This window comes from Pocillopora damicornis, chromosome 1, assembly GCF_964200805.1.
Source record: "Pocillopora damicornis chromosome 1, jaPocDami1.2, whole genome shotgun sequence".
NCBI classification, from domain to species: domain Eukaryota; kingdom Metazoa; phylum Cnidaria; class Anthozoa; order Scleractinia; family Pocilloporidae; genus Pocillopora; species Pocillopora damicornis.
The window spans coordinates 17,956,531-17,962,530 of record NC_142670.1 but is presented as its reverse complement, the minus strand read 5'-3'; positions in this window follow the sequence as shown (position 1 = coordinate 17,962,530).

Below are 6,000 nucleotides of genomic sequence, written 5' to 3'. Positions count from 1 at the left end.
TGTGAATCCTTGCATGCCTGCCAGTCGCTGGCGCCGCTTGTTGAAACTAAAACGAAAAAAAAAACTCTTTTAAGATTATCATTGGCTTCTTTTTCACCCCACCACTATTCTTAGCAACAAAGGTCGCCATTTCGTCTGTTTATTGCTCGCCAAAAACTATAAAATGCACTCAAAAGCCTAAAATCTAAAAAAAGTTTACAGGAATCGACCAATCGAGCGAGCGAGCGAGCGAGCGAGCGAATGCTATTCCCCACATCGTATCTATAACTCGCTCTTGCGCATGCGCGCAATTCACGAGTTAAAAATTAGTAGAGTTGATATGCTAAGATTAGCCACATTTAGAATAACTTAGAACGCGGCTTTGTTGAACAATAGCTAACTCTGTTTAATTAACAGACCCAGAATTTTTTTGTGGGAAATGATAGACTAATCGTGCCATATTTTTGTTTTAAAAACAAACTAGTTTTCTGAAGTCTGTGTATAAGAGGCTTCCTCTTTCCTCTAAATTTCATATTGATACAAGCGGCCATCTGATTCCATTGCTCACTAAAACATGGCGAGTCAAACGTTCCAGTGAGAGTGTGAGACATGTTCAACTGTTGTTTCTGTGAGACGGTAGAGTAGCTAGTGATACTTTGATCGTTGTGTCCTGACAGTTGCATAATATCAGTTGGCAGCACGTCGTTGTTTCCAGATTTTACATTATTTACTGCCAAAGTAAAACAGTGCATCCGGTCTTCGGATTTCATTTCCGCGGGTCGCTTTTCTGCGTAGACTTTGTAGGCCTTTACTGGACGTTTCTGGTCGTTCGGCGCAGCAAAAATTTTCGGTGCAATGTCTCTTACATTCCGTGAATCGTTTCCTGAACGAGTTTTGGTTTCTCTTTCATTGAATTCGAGGTACTCCTGCCCTGTGGAACTTGAAAAAGTTTTAACTTCTCCCCCTGAACACATTTCTCTGTGCTCCTTGCAGTAACCCGAAATGGATTATGTTATTGAACCATATCGTGTTTAAAAGCACTTCTGCCGTGGAACTTCTTTTTTGCGAACCGTTAAAGGAACTCGCTGACAAACGTCTCGCCTTTCAAAACAAGAAATTCATGGAACAGAGCAACATATTGTTTAGTCTTTTTCTTGGTGTTTTCATTTTCCCGTCCGTCTATGAACTCCTATGCTGCTAAACCTAGGCTCTGAAAACGGTTAGTCTGATTTGAAGCCATCTTTCTTAAAAAAGGCGTCGTTGTCAGTGTGGTAGTGGCTTTATATGGGTCGTAGTAATGTATTTCACATCCAACAAACTTTGTGGCCTCATGCAATGCACGTATTTAGCGATGAATGAAATTACGAATTACGGCGCCACCGTCACTCCGCCGATGAATTGTTAATGCATTTGTATTTTTAAGCGTAGCGCTGGTGGGTATTATTTTAGATTTATCCGATTTCTTCGTAGCGTGAGATTTTAAAGGTGAACGCACGAGAAGATAACACCGTCCAAAGTAATGAATCTAGGAGCGTGCTCTTACAAAAGATTTTAAATCTAGGGTCTCGAAGGTGCCATTTCCTACATTTTTCATTTCAATACTGAGTGATAAAGAAAAAAATAGGTCGCTTAGGGCGAGGAGTCAACTTTCGGCGGATGAGATTGAGAATTTTCTCTTCTAAATATAAATGTAATATTCGAAAATGAGCCCGCTCTGCTAAAAAAATTAGACCGAAATCACAATATATTTTCCAATTTACTTACTCCTCTCTCTTTTTTTAGTTATTCTGAATAAAAATGTCATCGGGAACAAGTTGGACTTTTAAGCAGAGGCGAGATTGAAAGTTGCAATTTTATGGTCATGGCAGCAGAGGGAAATAGGTGTTTAGCGAAAAAATAATTTTCAGTGTCAAAAACCAATGAAAAATTTTAACAATTTACTTGATTTTTTCTTATAAATGATCGATCTAAATATGCGAAGCGAAAAAGTTCTTCAAACAAGAATTTTGTGAAAAAACGAGCCATTTTTAATAGTTAATACTATCAAAAAATAGGCCTTCGAGCGCAGAACCGATTTTCGCACGGAAAAAATTTATTTTCCATTATTTCGGGAAATCAAAGTTGCTTCGTACACTTTTAGACTAAGACCGATTCATGGGAATAGTTTGAAAGAGATCCATTTTTTTGAACCGAAATGCAATGGTCCGCTTCTAGAGAGACTGCGACTTAAATCTTCAGAAACCTTAACGGCCGATATTCTGCTGGGAGATGTGGCAGCGCATTGAAGTTGCCCTGCTCTGAACTCAATGTAGCAAATAATCTCTCACAACTGTTGTTTTATAAACTAACAAATTGTTCTAACTCGACATGTGTACAGTACTACAAGCTTCTGAACTTACGGTATTTTTCAGGAATATTGAGACAACTTAAGTGAGTAAATTGAATAGCGCGTTCAACCATTGTCTTTTTTTTTCCTACGAAATTTACCATTCGAGCCAAAGAGGAAGGATTGCACACTTGTTTTATGATAGAAATAATAATGATAATAATAAAAAAGACACAAAAATGAGAAAGCAAAGGAAGCCCAGGCATTGAAAAGTTTCTCTTAACCAGCCTCGTTTCCATGTTCTTGAGGGTCTCCAAATGGCCTTGAGCCGTAATTTTCTGCAAAAATAGATTTCAATCCTAAAATATCTCTTTCATGATCAAAACCCCTAACCAACTTTGTATGCAAAATTTGAGCCAAATCAATGGGCCTGTCTGTCCGCAGCCGCAGCTTTTCGATCTGGCTTCTTTTTTATGGACTATCCCTTTTGATAAGGTCGAACCAACACTTGAACAAGGAAATTTTACCAAATCGCTCGGTTCAGGAAAAATCGTTCGCTACATACATCACAGAGAACTTGTGATTGAAATTTTCGAATTCAATCACAAAAAGGGCAAAATTACGAAAATTTTACCCTCATTTTATTATGGTAAGGAAAAACCCATTTAAGAAACTCGAATATCATGCTGTTTCCCATGCCGACATTGAAATCTTTCCTGTGGAAAATGATAGATTGACGAATGTGTTACTTATGGATGGATGTCTTGGAAGACATTCGCGCCTGATAAACGAAACTAAATTATGGACTTGACAGATTTACCTGAAAATATAAATACGTTGCTGTACTATGAGCAACATGGGTTCTTACCACGAAAATTTCTTGTCACTTGAAGATCTTGATGATAATGATACTACGTTTATATCAGTAATGCGCCTGAAGACTAACTATCGTCATTTGTTGACAGGCTCTTGGACAACAACCAGTTGGAGAATTTGCCAAAAGACATATTTATGAACAATATCGAATTAAGAGAGCTGTAAGTCAAAAGTGAAGACTATTCTTTCTAATTTTAATCATGCAGGCAATATACAGGGACGATGAGCAGGGACAACGAAAGACTTACAGGGATAATTGTAACAGTTACAACATTGCAATGATCAGACATATTCACCAAAGTCACAAAGTGTATTATTGTTTTAAAGAATATCGATAGCTAAGGCTAAGCTTTTTAGTCATCATTCAGACAAACTTTACGATGTATCCACTCAGTCCATTAGTTGGAAGGAAGAGGCGGGGAATAAGGTTGGGTAGCCACTGGAGGGTAACATCTTCCATGTTAGGAGAAGGGAGTTCGTCCACTCGCGCTTGATTCTAAATCTTGGATAAGTTCGTTACAGAAAATAAACAAGTAACATGAATTGTCAAGAATTTTTTTTCGATACGTTTTAAAGCTATGCAAACCCTTAATTGTGTCTAACGTTTGCATAACTTTCTTGAATCCTTCCAGCTTTCCTTCGTGTTTAGATGAGAATATATAAACACAGAAAAAGCTCTCTGCCGTTTCAATATAAAATTGACGGAATCCGCGAAATTTGGTCCGAACGTTGCTAGAACAATGAAGAAAAAAAAACGATGTTGGCCTTTTCTTTTTTCTTTTTTTTTTTTGCCGCAAATATTCCATCGACAGCCTCGGAACGCATCTGGTTTGCAAATGTTTCGGTGCTTGAACTTGGCAGCTCAATTTAATGGAAATTAAGAGATAATGTCAACGTGCATCAGACAAACAGCGGCAAGTCACCCAAATTTTGATTTCACTCCTACTTTCATGTTTGGTAGCCCAATATGTCCTGATAATTGTGGTGTAGGTTTTTTGTGAAAATATATTTTAGGTTTCGAGAAATAATTTTTTTAGTTTGACCGCTCAAATATGCAAATTTTCAACGTAAATATTACCCGAGTTGTGTGACCTCATGTAACGAATTTACTTGACCTCCGGTATTTCTGTCAACATAATCCTTTGTTTTATCATCTAAACTTAATCCCCTGTCATTACTGAAGCTGGCAAAGAAATATTTAGCTTTTGGTGAATACTTTTGTCCGACATACTTTTCCCACGTCAAAAAGTAGCATCAAAACAAAGACAGTTTTAACAATGACCGATATGACAGAATCTACTGAGCTTCCAGATTTAAAAGACAAAAGCATGGTTAGAAGGTTACTGTAAAAACTGAAGGAGTGAACAAAATCATTAAATATCTAATAAACTCTTTTTTTTTCATTAACTGACAGTCTATTTGCCAAACTTTATTCCTTTGACTGTCGTCACCTAACCTGTTTGTTAATGCATTATTCGGGGCAGATAGATGATTTTCTAATTTGCGTTTCATGCCTTCTTTAGGCTCCCCATAATTAGTAAAGTTTATATGCTAAGATTAGCCACATTTAATATAACTTAGAAGGCAGTTTTGTTGAACAATGGCTAACTCTGTTCAATTCACCGACCCATAATTTTTTGTGTGACATGATAGACTAATTGTGCCATCTTTGTGTTTTCAAAACAAACTAGTTTTCTTAAGTCTGTGAGTAAGAGTCCTCCTCTTTCCTCTACATTTCGTTTTAATGCGAGCGGCTATCTGATTCCATTACTCACTAAAAAATGGCGAGTCAAACTTTCTTTGTAAAACGGAGACAAGAAAGCCTAGTTTTCCGCTGTCCAACCGGTGGAAATCTTCAGTTCCCGACGTGTTGCACCTAGCCATCTCGTCGTCCGTAAAGAGAACGTCAACAGAAGCAAGGGTGGCAGTAGACACATCAGTTCCCTTCGTTACAATTGGAGTATCTTTGGTTCGCTGCGCATCCGTTGGACCGTGCCTGCGTGACACTAATGGGTGAAGTTCTGGTCAACAGGCTGCAGAGGTGATCTTCTTGCAGCCATCTGGGCAGGAAACACGGGCGACAGGCTTTCTGGGTGGATTTGACGGAGTGTGCGCAGGACGGAACGCTAAGACTCAGTGGGTTCTTTACTAGATGTGGCTGTTTCTCGGTAAGTCTGGACAGTGGGGCTGCTATTGAAACACACCAGAGATGCGACTGCTTCGGAATCCAATGTTGGGAAGTCCGAATCATCATCAAGTAACGGCAAAGAAGCAGGCCCCGGCTCGTGCTGATGGAGGTACTTCAGTGCCGTCAACTGCTTAACTACTTCTGTCAGGTTCAATATCTGCTTTCGGAGCTCGGTAGTCACGTCGTAGTGGTCGTTTTGTGATGATGCATCAGCCGTAGACGGTGGAGTACTAATGTGGCACTGAACGCTCGCCTTGCTAGTCTCTACGCACCTTGGTAGCTTTTCCAAAGACGAGATTTTGTCATGGAGGTTGGCAGCGGTTTCATGTCAGTTCCTGGAAGCAAAAAAAAAATTTGGTCTTCGGCGACGTTTATAAAGAACTTTACCACCCGTTGAATAGTTTCAGCGCTGAAAGCAGAGCTAGGTAGACGTCAAGACTTGTTTCCGTGAGTACGAAGCGATAGTCGTTGTACATAGTTTATAAATAATATTGGAATTGTAATATAGCATATTTTTTAAATTTTATTTTAGCTTATTTTCTCGAAGACATTAGCTCTACAGTTACACTGTGAATTTCGAGCATACATAAAGTATATGTACGTATGTTTAGTCCGCTAATCCGATAATGTT